The following is a 16,294-nucleotide window of genomic DNA, read 5'->3' as shown; positions in this document are numbered from 1 at the left end:
ATGACGCAAAGAAAAATTAAAGAAAAAAGAGGTGCAAGATGGAAAATTGTCCTTGTGCCCTCCCACCCACCCTTATGTTGTATAAACAGGACATGCACACTTTAACCAACCCATCATTTCAGTGACAGGGTCTGCCACACGACTCTGACTGAAATGACGGGTTGGTTTGGACCCCCACCAAAAAAGAAGCAATTAATCTCTCCTTGCACAAACTGGCTCTACAGAGGCAAGATGTCCACCTCATCATCATCCTCCGATATATCACCGTGTACATCCCCCTCCTCACAGATTATCAATTCGTCCCCACTGGAATCCACCATCTCAGCTCCCTGTGTACTTTGTGGAGGCAATTGCTGCTGGTCAATGTCTCCACGGAGGAATTGATTATAATTCATTTTAATGAACATCATCTTCTCCACATTTTCTGGATGTAACCTTGTACGCCGATTGCTGACAAGGTGAGCGGCGGCACTAAACACTCTTTCGGAGTACACACTTGTGGGAGGGCAACTTAGGAAGAATAAAGCCAGTTTGTGCAAGGGCCTCCAAATTGCCTCTTTTTCCTGCCAGTATAAGTACGGACTGTCTGACGTGCCTACTTGGATGCGGTCACTCATATAATCCTCCACCATTCTTTCAATGGGGAGAGAATCATATGCAGTGACAGTAGACGACATGTCCGTAATCGTTGTCAGGTCCTTCAGTCCGGACCAGATGTCAGCATCAGCAGTCGCTCCAGACTGCCCTGCATCACCGCCAGCGGGTGGGCTCGGAATTCTGAGCCTTTTCCTCGCACCCCCAGTTGCGGGAGAATGTGAAGGAGGAGATGTTGACAGGTCGCGTTCCGCTTGACTTGACAATTTTCTCACCAGCAGGTCTTTGAACCCCAGCAGACTTGTGTGTGCCGGAAAGAGAGATCCAAGGTAGGTTTTAAATCTAGGATCGAGCACGGTGGCCAAAATGTAGTGCTCTGATTTCAACAGATTGACCACCCGTGAATCCTTGTTAAGCGAATTAAGGGCTCCATCCACAAGTCCCACATGCCTAGCGGAATCGCTCCGTGTTAGCTCCTCCTTCAATGTCTCCTGCTTCTTCTGCAAAAGCCTGATGAGGGGAATGACCTGACTCAGGCTGGCAGTGTCTGAACTGATTTCACGTGTGGCAAGTTCAAAGGGCAGCAGAACCTTGCACAACGTTGAAATCATTCTCCACTGCGCTTGAGACAGGTGCATTCCACCTCCTATATCGTGCTGAATTGTATAGGCTTGAATGGCCTTTTGCTGCTCCTCCAACCTCTGAAGCATATATAGGGTTGAATTCCACCTCGTTACCACTTCTTGCTTCAGATGATGGCAGGGCAGGTTCAGGCGTTTTTGGTGTTGCTCCAGTCTTCTGTCCGTGGTGCCTGTACGCCGAAAGTGTCCCGCAATTCTTCTGGCCACCGACAGCATCTCTTGCACGCCCCTGTCGTTTTTAAAAAAATTCTGCACCACCAAATTCAAGGTATGTGCAAAACATGGGACGTGCTGGAATTTGCCCATATTTAATGCACACACAATATTGCTGGCGTTGTCCGATGCCACAAATCCACAGGAGAGTCCAATTGGGGTAAGCCATTCCGCGATGATCTTCCTCAGTTGCCGTAAGAGGTTTTCAGCTGTGTGCGTATTCTGGAAACCAGTGATACAAAGCGTAGCCTGCCTAGGAAAGAGTTGGCGTTTGCGAGATGCTGCTACTGGTGCCGCCGCTGCTGTTCTTGCGGCGGGAGTCCATACATCTACCCAGTGGGCTGTCACAGTCATATAGTCCTGACCCTGCCCTGCTCCACTTGTCCTCATGTCCGTGGTTAAGTGGACATTGGGTACAATTGCATTTTTTAGGACACTGGTGAGTCTTTTTCTGACGTCCGTGTACATTCTCGGTATCGCCTGCCTAGAGAAGTGGAACCTAGATGGTATTTGGTAACGGGGGCACACTACCTCAAGAAATTGTCTAGTTCCCTGTGAACTAACGGCGGATACCGGACGCACGTCTAACACCAACATAGTTGTCAAGGCCTCAGTTATCCGCTTTGCAACAGGATGACTGCTGTGATATTTCATCTTCCTCGCAAAGGACTGTTGGACAGTCAATTGCTTGGTGGAAGTAGTAAAAGTGGGCTTACGACTTCCCCTCTGGGATGACCATCGACTCCCAGCAGCAACAACAGCAGCGCCAGCAGCAGTAGGCGTTACACGCAAGGATGCATCGGAGGAATCCCAGGCAGGAGAGGACTCGTCAGAATTGCCAGTGACATGGCCTGCAGGACTATTGGCATTCCTGGGGAAGGAGGAAATTGACACTGAGGGAGTTGGTGGGGTAGTTTGCGTGAGCTTGGTTACAAGAGGAAGGGATTTACTGGTCAGTGGACTGCTTCCGCTGTCGCCCAAAGTTTTTGAACTTGTCACTGACTTATTATGAATGCGCTGCAGGTGACGTATAAGGGAGGATGTTCCGAGGTGGTTAACGTCCTTACCCCTACTTATTACAGCTTGACAAAGGCAACACACGGCTTGACAAATGTTGTCCGCATTTCTGTTGAAATACTTCCACACCGAAGAGCTGATTTTTTTGGTATTTTCACCAGGCATGTCAACAGCCATATTCCTCCCACGGACAACAGGTGTCTCCCCGGGTGCCTGACTTAAACAAACCACCTCACCATCAGAATCCTCCTTGTCAATTTCCTCCCCAGCGCCAGCAACACCCATATCCTCCTCATCCTGGTGTACTTCAACACTGACATCTTCAATCTGACTATCAGGAACTGGACTGCGGGTGCTCCTTCCAGCACTTGCAGGGGGCGCGCAAATGGTGGAAGGCGCATGCTCTTCACGTCCAGTGTTGGGAAGGTCAGGCATCGCAACCGACACAATTGGACTCTCCTTGTGGATTTGGGATTTCAAAGAACGCACAGTTCTTTGCGGTGCTTTTGCCAGCTTGAGTCTTTTCATTTTTCTAGCGAGAGGCTGAGTGCTTCCATCCTCATGTGAAGCTGAACCACTAGCCATGAACATAGGCCAGGGCCTCAGCCGTTCCTTGCCACTCCGTGTGGTAAATGGCATATTGGCAAGTTTACGCTTCTCCTCCGACAATTTTATTTTAGATTTTGGAGTCCTTTTTTTACTGATATTTGGTGTTTTGGATTTTACATGCTCTGTACTAAGACATTGGGCATCGGCCTTGGCAGACGACGTTGATGGCATTTCATCGTCTCGGCCATGACTAGTGGCAGCAGCTTCAGCACGAGGTGGAAGTGGATCTTGATCTTTCCCTATTTTTGGAACCTCAACATTTTTGTTCTCCATATTTTAATAGGCACAACTAAAAGGCACCTCAGGTAAACAATGGAGATGGATGGATACTAGTATACTTATGGATGGACGAGCGACTGCTGACACAGAGGTAGCTACAGCCGTGGACTACCATACTGTGTCTGCTGCTAATATAGACTGGATGATAATGAGATGAAATTAATATATATATATATAATATCACTAGTACTGCAGCCGGACAGGTATATATATTTATTATGTAATGACGGACCTGCTGGACACTGTCAGCTCAGCACCGCAGACTGCTACAGTAAGCTACTATAGTAGTATGTATCAAGAAGAAAGAAAAAAAAAAACCACGGGTAGGTGGTATACAATTATGGATGGACGAGCGACTGCCGACACAGAGGTAGCTACAGCCGTGGACTACCGTACTGTGTCTGCTGCTAATATAGACTGGATGATAATGAGATGAAATTAATATATATATATATATAATATCACTAGTACTGCAGCCGGACAGGTATATATATTTATTATGTAATGACGGACCTGCTGGACACTGTCAGCTCAGCACCGCAGACTGCTACAGTAAGCTACTATAGTAGTATGTATCAAGAAGAAAAAAAAAAACCACGGGTAGGTGGTATACAATTATGGATGGACGAGCGACTGCCGACACAGAGGTAGCTACAGCCGTGGACTACCGTACTGTGTCTGCTGCTAATATAGACTGGATGATAATGAGATGAAATTAATATATATATATATAATATCACTAGTACTGCAGCCGGACAGGTATATATATTTATTATGTAATGACGGACCTGCTGGACACTGTCAGCTCAGCACCGCAGACTGCTACAGTAAGCTACTATAGTAGTATGTATCAAGAAGAAAGAAAAAAAAAAACCACGGGTAGGTGGTATACAATTATGGATGGACGAGCGACTGCCGACACAGAGGTAGCTACAGCCGTGGACTACCGTACTGTGTCTGCTGCTAATATAGACTGGATGATAATGAGATGAAATTAATATATATATATATAATATCACTAGTACTGCAGCAGGACAGGTATATATATTTATTATGTAATGACTGATGACGGACCTGCTGGACACTGTCAGCTCAGCACCGCAGACTGCTACAGTAAGCTACTATAGTAGTATGTATCAAGAAGAAAGAAAAAAAAAACCCACGGGTAGGTGGTATACAATTATGGATGGACGAGCGACTGCCGACACAGAGGTAGCTACAGCCGTGGACTACCGTACTGTGTCTGCTGCTAATATAGACTGGATGATAATGAGATGAAATTAATATATATATATATATAATATCACTAGTACTGCAGCCGGACAGGTATATATATTTATTATGTAATGACGGACCTGCTGGACACTGTCAGCTCAGCACCGCAGACTGCTACAGTAAGCTACTATAGTAGTATGTATCAAGAAGAAAGAAAAAAAAAAACACGGGTAGGTGGTATACAATTATGGATGGACGAGCGACTGCCGACACAGAGGTAGCTACAGCCGTGGACTACCGTACTGTGTCTGCTGCTAATATAGACTGGATGATAATGAGATGAAATTAATATATATATATATATATAATATCACTAGTACTGCAGCCGGACAGGTATATATATATTTATTATGTAATGACTGATGACGGACCTGCTGGACACTGTCAGCTCAGCACCGCAGACTGCTACAGTAAGCTACTATAGTAGTATGTATCAAGAAGAAAGAAAAAAAAAAAACCACGGGTAGGTGGTATACAATTATGGATGGACGAGCGACTGCCGACACAGAGGTAGCTACAGCCGTGGACTACCGTACTGTGTCTGCTGCTAATATAGACTGGATGATAATGAGATGAAATTAATATATATATATATAATATCACTAGTACTGCAGCCGGACAGGTATATATATTTATTATGTAATGACTGATGACGGACCTGCTGGACACTGTCAGCTCAGCACCGCAGACTGCTACAGTAAGCTACTATAGTATGTATCAAGAAGAAAGAAAAAAAAAAAAACACGGGTAGGTGGTATACAATTATATATATATACAATTATATATATATTAAACTGGTGGTGATTAATTAAACTGGTGGTCAGGTCACTGGTCACACTATCAGCAACTTGCAAGTAGTACTCCTAAGCAGACAATCACAATATACTGGTGGTCAGTGTGGTCACAATGGCAGTGTGGCACTCTGGCAGCAAAAGTGTGCACTGTACGTTAAAATATGTACTCCTGCTCTCAGACTCTAACTGCTCCCCACTGTCTCCCCCACAAGTCAGATATACATATACAGTCACACTACACTTCAGCAAGTAGTAGTACTCCTAAAAATGCTCCCCAAAATTACTAAATACTGTGTCTCTCTCTACTCTAGTCTCTTCTCTATAAACGGAGAGGACGCCAGCAACGTCCTCTCCCTATCAATCTCAATGCACGTGTGAAAATGGCGGCGACGCGCGGCTCCTTATATAGAATCCGAGTCTCGCGAGAATCCGACAGCGGGATGATGACGTTCGGGCGCGCTCGGGTTAACCGAGCAAGGCGGGAGGATCCGAGTCGCTCGGACCCGTGAGAAAAAAGCTGAAGTTCGGGCGGGTTCGGATTCCGAGGAACCGAACCCGCTCATCTCTAGTAGAAACGCGTTGGTGACTACAGGACTGTGAGGAGGGGACAGGAGAGGACTGAGCCATTCCAGTGCAGCGAGGCACAGGGGATTCCCGGGTTTCCCTGCACCTAAAAAACCCGCAAGCTGGCTTTGAACTGTATACACAGTTCAGACTATCTGGTAATTTCCTCACCATTCCCCACCCCAGTTTGATATGCTGCTATAAAACATAAAAATTGTTATTTAATTGCTGCTATACAATCCTATTGGAAAGTGTATGATGTTTTTAATGTCTGCTCAATTTGTTTTATATGTATAAAATTAAAACTGTACTTCACTATATATGTACAATATTTCTCTCTTTTATATGGCATCTCTACGAGTTTACAAATAAACTATATATTGAGACGTCATTCAATTGTGGAGCGCAGGATAAGTCCCTCTTTCTCATTTTTTCTGTTTGACATGATGGTGTGACAGCCTGTTGGTGAATGCCAAACCTGACATTTCCAAATCTGACATTTTCTTTTTGTATTTACTATTTTTCCCCTCTTTCCTCTCATCCAGAGACGGTTTACTTCACACAACTGATAACACACAACAGTAAAACACATTCAAAATTTGTGTTCCCTACAGGAAAAGGCAGTCTGGAGGGCAAAGGGGTATGGCCAGGAGTCCTCAGGACTTTGTACAGGTGGACACGGTAAGCCAGTAGCCCTCAGAGCATATCTTCCAAGTTAGCTGAGGTGGCACACAGTCTGACTCATCTAGGCAAAGAGGGTATGTGCAAGCTGGAAAGAGCCTACTGGTGTGCACTAGGATTTTCTTCTCATGCAGGTAAGAGAGACATGTTTTACTTGTTTGAGGAAGAATATTGGTAAGATAATACCAACAGAGCCATCCCATATCCCTCCAACAGACGGACCTTTTTCAGGTAACACAAATCGACTTCATACAGTTACCACCCTGTAGGAATTTGAAATATGTTTTAGTTTGTATTGATGTATTTTCCAATTGGGTAGAAGCGTTCCCTGCTGCCACAAATACTGCTACGTTCACTGCAAAGAAAATTGTGCAGGAATTTGTGTGTAGATATGGTATCCCTAGAGTAATTGAAAGTGATAGGGGTACCCACTTTACAGGTGAAGTCTTTCAGGTCATGTGCAAACTGATAGGAAGCTAAGAAAATGAATGGCTGAAACTGGATTGTTGTTGCCAGAAGCTTTGCCACTAGTGTTGTACAGCATCAGAACCACTCCCAGGTCTCCACTTAACTTATCACCCTTTGAAATTCTTTTTGGTTGACAACCTCATGTAATGATAGACCCCCAGGATGATTTGAAATGCAATAATGAAGTGACTGTGAAATGTTTGGTAGGGATGAGCCAGCAGCTGAGAAATCAACAAAGAAATCTAAAGCTGGTGATTCCTGACCTGCCGAACAGTAATTGTCATGACATTGAGCCTGGGGATTGTGTGTTGATTCAAAATTTCTTATGCTCAGGTTGCCTCATAGACAGGTGGGTAGGACCATATCAAGTCTTGTTAACCAGCACGACAGCATTAAAGGTCGCCGAAAGAGAGACTTGGGTCCACCCGTCCCACTGCAAGAAGGTCGCTGACCCGGAGAGAACTCGCGACAAAGTAGTTTGGTAACTGTATGTTCAAAGTGAACTGTGTGTTCAAAGAGCAAGGCAAAGAGACACTAGAGTGTTTGTTCCGGTAAAGTTGAGAGGCAGGACTGTTGAAAGGCACCTGAGCACGGAGAACAACAAGATCTAGGATGGTTGTCGCACCATTTTTCTATTTTTCACCTCCCCCTGCATTTTCCTTTCTTTTCTCCTTCTTATTTTCCTTCTTTCCCCTTACAAAATGGATCTATTTCAAGAGACTGCTTTTCGGGTTCTGCTAGTAATTCTGTTTTGATCAGGACAATTTTGTTTTGGTGAGGGTCCCAGAGAGGTCGAGCAGGGATCTGGAATGGGTTCTGATGGCGAGTACGAATTTGTAGGATCTCAGGAGCAGCACATCACTCGAGTAAAGGCTGGTATCAGTAAGCGCTCTGGTAGTCATGGAGCTCGGAGGCACTGTGAAGGGATATTGTCTGCTGAACTTGTACGCCAGATAGCCAACAGTGGGAGGTATTTTTGGTATAGGTATACCCGTGGAAGCAAGACCATGTGGGTTGGAAAAGTATCGTCAGGGTATTGTGCCCATATCATCCAGCCCGATACTTGTACTGAGCAGATGGGAGAACTAGGGATTGGTTTCTTTACTTGGAAAATTTGCAATTTGGTGATGTTATATTTTGTCCCCTATGTTCTCCCAGATGATGCCTATTTCATATGTGGGAGGAAAGCGTACAAGTGGCTTGCCCCGAGCTCAGAGGGATTGTGTTATATTGGGAGAGTACTACCAGAGGTCATGACCATAACCCATGATAAAATGAAAGACATTCACCGCAGTGCTCAGGCTCCTTATACTCATACTCACTATGAACACATCATCAAGAGACACCTCATAGATAGGGCGGAGCACGCAGCCTCTGATTTGATCCACGAATCCACCGGGATTCAGTTCCTTCTCGCATTAGACATCACCAGTACTGCCAGAGGAACTATAAATTATAGGTATATCCATGCGCTAGCGAACTTGATAGATAATATCACTGAGATGTACAGTATGATGACACCTTCAGGTATACGGGAAGGGAGTTACAAGCCTACAAGAAGGATGAGTGTGGGGAAGTTTCTCCTTTGTATCCTGGGAGTCATCATAATTATTGGTTTGATATTTAGGTGTGTTCAAATTCTAACTCGGCGCAAGCACGGCACAAATTTGATGAGTCTAAGGAGCGAGGGCGCTGTTACAGCAGCAGATTAAATTTATTATCCATCCATAGAGACAGCGTTATGATAAGGTATATATCTCTCCAAGGATTGCAAGCGATGGTTAAGGCCCTGAGGACGGGGCTAGTCCCCGAAACATGTCGGAATATTAAACTGACCTTTTCTACACCTGCACAAGCCTGCGTGAGTGCCGCCCTCATTCTTCGTTCTATATATATATATATATATATATATATGTGTGTATATGGATATATGTTGATATATGTATATCTTGAGGATGGAAATAGATAATCATATCATGTGTGGGATCATATTGTTCAGAGTCACGTAAATATTAATCTGGTGGGAATAAGAATATTATCATATATTACAACATTAAGTTATTGATAATACCAGATTTATGTATGATTAATGTGATGGGTTTAACTGTTCATGGGGCGGGAACTCAGATGCAAACAACAGAAATCACATCTCAAGTCTTAGCCATCGCCCACCTCTTGAGCTGACCAATGATCCCCGGTGCACAGGATATGTCCCACCCCCGAACCAATGGAAGAAGAGCACACAGTGTCTATTGTATTATGTTTTGATCCACTGTATAAAGAGCCAGCTGCATGCCAGGTCACTATCCCAGACTCTGAAGGTCATCTACCCTGATGACTGAGGACCAGACTGGGAAGCGCAGGCAAAACTAAACACGTATGTACCATTGACTGTAGCCATGACTGTATTGTATTGTATTGTTATTGTAACCCCCTTTCAGTAATTATATGTTGGTGTGTCGGAACCCGCCATTTTAAATACAATCTGGTGTCGTGTTTCCTTTCCCTGCTAAGGTTATAAGTGTATTACAATCACATGTGTAGCTGCTAAGGGCTCACGGAGTATCTTTGGGTGTGTACGCACTGAGTGTACTTTGTACAGTCAGCGCAGTGTTTGAACGCAAAATACGTACACGGTATGGGGCTCTGTACGCTAATGGTGTAATATGAACGTAGGTTGAAGATTGAGTATAGCGGCCGCAGCGGCTCCATTTAAAGTGTATTAAATGTCTTTTTAAAGTGTTGCTTTTAGTCCTGTAAGTAAAGCGGCGTTTACACTGGAGTTCCTGAACCTTCTGAAAAAACAGGAACTACGACTGGTTGATTGATGTGAAAAGAAGATTATACCTTTGGTAGAAAAGCGGGATTCGACCAAAGTTCCACTCTGTCATCATGAAACACCAGACACGGTGGCTTGCATGACAAGGCATCCAAGTCTGGAACACGCCTTGCCGAAGCTAAGGCTAGGAGAAACATTGTTTTCCAAGTTAAAAAACCTAACATCCACTTGTTGTAAGGGCTCAAAAAATGAAGACTGCAAAAAATCTAAAACTAGATTCAAGTCCCATGGCACTGTAGGTGGTATAAATGGAGGTTGAACTCTAAGGACACCTTGCAGGAAAGTGTGAACTGTTGGCAAAAGAGCCAAATGCCTTTGAAAGTAAATTGACAAAACAGAGACCTGCACCTTTAGTGTAGCTAAACGTAGTCTTCCATCTAACCCCGGCTGTAAAAATAGCAAAAGACAGGATAACTTGAAAGATGTCGGAAACGTCCAAGCTTCATGCCCACCTATGTAAGCTCACCAAATCCTGTGATAATGAGCTGCTGTAATTAGCTTGCTTGCACGTAACATGGTTGGTATAACCAACTCTGGAATGCCCTCTCGTCTTAAAAGAGCAGTTTTAACAGCCACTGCGTCAAACGCAGCCGCTCTAAATTGGGGTAAAGGAACAGACCCTGGATGTAGCGGAAGCGGCCACGGATCATCTGTGAGTAGACCATGGAGATCTGAGAGTCACACTCTCCGAGGCCAATGAGGTGACACTAGAATGACGGTCGTGGATTCTCTTTTGATCCGCTTTAGCAACCGAGGAAGCAGCGGAAATGATGGAAACAGATACACGAGGCTGTACGGTGACGCTATCGTGAGAGCATCCACTGCCACTGCCTTTGGTAATCTTGTTCTGGACACATACTGGGGTGTTTGATGATTTTGGCGAGATGCCATTAGAGCCACTTGTGGGTAACCTCACCGCTGGACCAACATCTGGAACACTTCTGGATTTAAAGCACATTCTCCTGGATAAAATTCCTGATGGCTGAGATAATCTACTTCCCAGTTGTCCACTCCTGGAATGAACACTGCCGACAATATCACTTGGTGATGCTCGGCCCAATTCAGGATTCGAACAACTTCTCACATGGCCATACAACTTTGAGTCCTTCTTTGCTTGTTGATGTATGCGACTGCCGTCGCGTGGTCTGACTGAACCTGAACAGACTGAGACTGGAGCATGTGAACTGCCTGTTGCAGAGTGTTGTAAATTGCCCTGAGTTCCAGGACATTTATTGACAGTAATCTTTCTCGGTGTGATCATAGACACTGAAACTGACAATGTAGGACTACTGCTGTCCACCTCTGAGACTTGCAGCTGCAGGTAGAATTATCCAATTTCAGACTCTGAACCTTTTTCCCACACTAAGATCTTTATTTGGAGCCACCAGAGAAGTGATACTCTGGCTCCTGGAGACAACCGCACTATATGATTAATTTGTAGATGAGAGTCTGACCAGTATACGTGAAGATCTAGCTGAAAGGGACGTGAGTGAAACCTTCCGAACTGGAGTGCTTAGAAAGACGCCACCATCTTCCCCAACAGTCGAATACACAAGTGCACCAAGACCATTCGTGGTTGGAGCACTAACTGTACTAAAGGACAAATACTTTGTGCTTTCTGTTCTGGCAGGTAAATTCGTTGATCCACCGTATCCAGAATCATTCCTATGAATTGAATTCTTTGAGACGGAACCAGGCTCGATTTCTTGAAGTTGACAATCCAACTGTGCTGAACTAGTACAATGTACGTAAGTACGGCCTTTTGAAGGAGTATTTGTTGAGACGAAGCCTTGATGAGAAGGTCGTCAAAGTACAGATCTATTATCACTCCTAGTGATCTGAGATGAGCTATCATAACAGACATCACCTTTGTGAATACCCGAGGCGCTGATGAGAGGCCAAATGGCAGTGCATGAATTGATAATGATTTTGTTGTACTGCAAACCTTAAGTACGCCTGTTGCAGTGGCCAAATTGGAATGAGTAAGTACGCACCCTTGAAATACAGCGAAATCATGACTTTCTGTGCAGTGATTGGTCAATTCGGTAAAAATTACTCAATGGGCTTTATATGGGATTATGAAGCTATATTCTCCCGCCATTTGGCAAAAAAGAAAAAAAGCTTTTCAGTAATTAGAACCAGTCAGGACCAAATTAACAATGGCATGTATGAAACTACAGCCCCAGGTCTCCACATAATAGGCTTATCACCATTACAGCATGATGATGAGCAGCCATATACAGCAGCTGACCACATGGTCAGCCATAAATCATAAGTATTACAACTATTTCTATTTCCCATTAAAAAAAAAAGTCAGTTTTTATATTTGAATGTATTTAGGGAGACATTGGGGTGATTTAGGGTTATACAGCATTGGACTGAAAGCACCAGCGCTGGTTACAAATTTTGGTGACCCCTAACACCATTTTTATTTATATTACTTTAGAATTTTTAACAAAGTTGGTTAGGTGTTTGGTCAGGTGAAGGAACGTTGGTCTAGTGTATGGCCAGCCTTCCCAATGGCAGACCCGGGCCTGATTGCAGGTCTTGAAATTAATTCCCTTAAATGCAACAGACTATCAGTTGGTAAAGGGGGACGATGGTGCATTGAAGATAGGATGACCGTTGCAGACAAAACTTTCTTGTGGTATGAAAGGTGGAAAGAAAAAATAATGTCATACTTAAGGATTTTTGTACTTCCTCAAACAACCCTTTTTTCTCACATAGTATATTCTGCAATCCATGAAAATCCATATAACTCATCCTACAATGAGTTGGACACTAAAATAAAATTATTAAAAAAAAAGTTTACTCCTTCACCCTTAGGTGATACTCCTCTGAAGCTACAGTGGATTACACCTTAGTACCAAAGCAGAAGATTGTCCTTAACTAGAGACAATAAACCCAAAACAAATAAAATGACATATCACTGAGCCAGAAACTGAAGTGGTTCCATAATTAAGAAGTTGCTTCCCCCGTAATGATGGGAATGTATGTACCTATGTGCTGCAGAGGAAAACAGTAGGCAGTAGAAAAATTCTACTGTCCCTCACATATGATTGGAAGACACAGATGCATTGTACATTCCAAAACAGTCTCCCAACGCTTCTTGAAAGGGATAGGAAATTTCACTTTTTTTCCTGGTCATTTTCAGTTGGCAAAGACTAGACTGTGGTAAATCAGTCAGGGAAGGTATTCTTATGGATACTCCCAATAGATGTCTGCTGGTCTGTGCTGTGGAGGGACTCCAGGTAATCCACTCTCACTGTCGCCAGCTTATCCAGGTCCAAGCTCTGCATAGCTGCTTGTGTCTCCATTCCGTCCAGGACTCCTCAGCTTCCTCGGCAGCGTGCAGCTGACCCAAATGACAAGCTCGGAATCCCGCCCCAGCGTCCATCTTCCTGTGGCCAGGTTTACTTTTGTATGTGCAGCGTGCGATGCAGCCGCAGCTACCCAGCAGTCAGGTTAGGTGGTTCACATCATCAAAATAAAATTACCCATCTGACAGACGGCCCCAAAGGTGCGTCGGCCTACTGGGAATTTTCCAAGGGAGATTAATGGCTAATCTGCCCATTCTGATGATCCAATTTGAATGTATATATTTATTAATTCTCAAGTACAGTATATGACAGCTACATAATGGAGGGTAAGGTGCAATCAGGTAGATTCAGGGAGTCAGGGAGATCGCTTCTATTTCAGGGAGTCTCCCTGACAATCAGGGTCAGTTGGCAAGTATGAATAAGACAAGACTGGGTAATAACAGATAGACATAGATGTACAGTAAGAGAAGACTTTAAATAAATCAGTTTTTTACCATGGTACAGGAGTACCTCTGAATTGAATCTGGCCCTAAGGAGCTTCTAAAAATAGGATTATCAAAAAACTTGAATTTATGCTTGTGATTTTATATGCCGTATACTATCCAAAAAATTACCTACCTCACTACCTTAGATTGCTATTTACAAACCATCAACAGTGTCTAGAGCCAAGTTAGATGGGTTGGGTATGTGTATGACATGCCTGGATCCCGCTGTCGGTATTGTAACCGGCGGTCCACCGGTCAGGAGACCGCCGGTCACAATACCGACAGCGGGATCCAGGCATTTAGATGGCCAGATGGGAGGGGGGGGGGGGGGGGAAAGCACAACGAAGACCCTTGCCATACTGCGGACTCGGTGCGCTCGCCACACCCACGAGTGGAAATAGTCCTTGTTGGTTGGCATGTCGACCGTCAGGATAGTGAGGGTGCAGGATGTAGGTGCCGGTATTGTGGTCACATAACTACATCCCAGTTAGATAATATGAATAGCATGTGTGGTATCTGCCTAGACAGGTACGGTACCTAGATAGTATGTTCGACCCCTTTTCTACTATACCCAATTCACTACTGTTGTCTGTGACAATTAACTGCACACTGTGTAACAGTGAACTTTTTTTAACTTTTCAGAAATCGTGGGCCTGTAATTGCTTAACTGTTTTTGGTTAAACTGTGTAACTTTCACTCCTCTATCTTATCACTATATAACACATTTGAGATTAAACTGTATACTATGCATGTTATTACACAATCAGTACGACTACAGTTTCTCAACCCTACACGGTACCGTGTATAACCCCACTAGTTCCCCCTTAATGTTCAGCTGATCAACGTAACGTTGGTGCACGGTGGGTACCTTTTCCTGGTTCGTTCCTCGGTAAATATCTAAAGTGTGACAAGTCACCTGTCATGCTGAGAGTCGAAAGGTGAGCAATGGGCTCAGCGTGGAGGGGTTACATCACTGTCCTACTAGGGGCTTAATCAGTGGGTTATCGGTTAACCTCGTCAGGCAAATCCGACTACCAAATTCAATTGTTCCCGCCTGGCATGCGGTCCTGGCTACGGGTTAGTGCTGATCCTAGTGCTGATCCTGAGGGATGACTACTCTGCGCAGGTGAGTCTAACTGGTCTTTGTGCCTAGTCTGTAGCTGCTCCTGCCAAGTCGAACCTTGTAGCTGATCCCTCGTACTCCTCCTCCTACCGCTGTGCAGCTATTCTCTCGCTCTATACACTGTGCTGGCTGTGCGTAGAAGGGCTACCACTTTCCAAATATTTGTGTATACTGAAGGAGTATTATGCAGCTCTAATAACTCTTGGCCTCTAGTTTTGCCTCTATTACGTGAGAATAAACTGTAGCTGTCCCTACGAGAGCACTATATGATCAGTTCAGGCAGGAACCTGTGAGTCAATTTCTAAGCAGCGCTCTCTTGCTGGACTGTTCCCACTGGCTTAAACTGATGGTTTGGCGTAGGCAGGATAGTGACAGGCTGTGCTGCGTGTGGAGCTTTTACTAACCTGCTGCTGGTGTAGCCCTTCTGGCGAGGTGATTGCAGCCTTTAAGAATGGAAGGGTCCCTTCGCTGAGGGGGCCTCCCCCTCATGGATGCTCAGCAGGGTTGGTCCACCCTTGTTCCGCCCTTAGACCGCCTCCGGCCAAGTTCTTTGTTGTAGTGGCCGCTCTGCTGCCTCTCTGGATGAGCTCCATCTCGATCCCCGCCTACTCCGGAGCGGCGTCCGGCCCCCTTCTATGCTGGCTTAGAGACGGGCCGCCGGGAGCGCTTCAGAGGGTCAGGTCCCTGCTGATCACTGCACCTGCCGCCGGAATCACTCGAGCTGCCTTCACACACTGTCTGGTCCTAAGGCACAGCCCGCAATCCGGTAAGGGCGCTGGTTCCCACCGCAGTCCGGTCCTCTCCGTAGACCCGTGTCGTCCTCTCTCTCCTCAGGTTCAGCTGATCGTGCTGCTCCCCTAACGGTCCCAACTGCCAGCACACGAGCCCCCTTCTTCCTCCAGTACACCGGGGACGGCGCGCTGGTGACAGTTCTGATCACCACACACTGGCCTTATAACTGCTGCTCCAAACCCCATATTTACTTATAAGCAGCCCATTTTATGAATCGTCCCATATGCAGTTCCTCTGTTTGCCCCTCCGAACAGCACGGGGTCCATGTTTGGGGCTATTAGGTTCAACTGTTTTTGCAGGGTTATCACACATGGAGTCCTTAGTAGCTTTACCAGCGGGGTGGGGGAGGGGGGGCGTGGGGGGGGGGGGCAGTGGGAGCACAAACCACGGAAAGCCAATGAAGCACTTACAATAACGAGGCATCAACAACAGCCAAAATCATTGGTTAAAGGAAAAAATATGTGTTTTTTTCCCAGCATGTACAAGACATAAAAATATCATAGATTAAAATCATACTGTAAAAGGAAATTGTATCCACTTTACATTGAAAGTTTTTCAATTATGTCTCTTTCCCCGTAGAAAGTAACAGATGATGCCTGT

The 16,294-nt window shown here is 45.0% G+C and overlaps 1 protein-coding gene across 1 annotated transcript in view; it reads right to left on the bottom strand.

The window, feature by feature from the left end:
• The window catches only part of RAB3C (RAB3C, member RAS oncogene family), a 509,886-nt gene extending 494,228 nt beyond the window's left edge, over positions 1-15,658 (bottom strand). The window contains exon 1 of the mRNA XM_063962720.1: positions 15,307-15,658. The gene's annotated coding sequence lies outside the window, so the exon portion shown is untranslated. The remainder of the gene's footprint in view (positions 1-15,306) is intronic.
• Between the last annotated feature and the right edge of the window lie 636 nt (positions 15,659-16,294).

The sequence above is a fragment of the Pseudophryne corroboree genome, chromosome 1 (assembly GCF_028390025.1).
Source record: "Pseudophryne corroboree isolate aPseCor3 chromosome 1, aPseCor3.hap2, whole genome shotgun sequence".
NCBI lineage: Eukaryota > Metazoa > Chordata > Amphibia > Anura > Myobatrachidae > Pseudophryne > Pseudophryne corroboree.
This window is presented reverse-complemented; position numbering and strand designations above follow the sequence as displayed.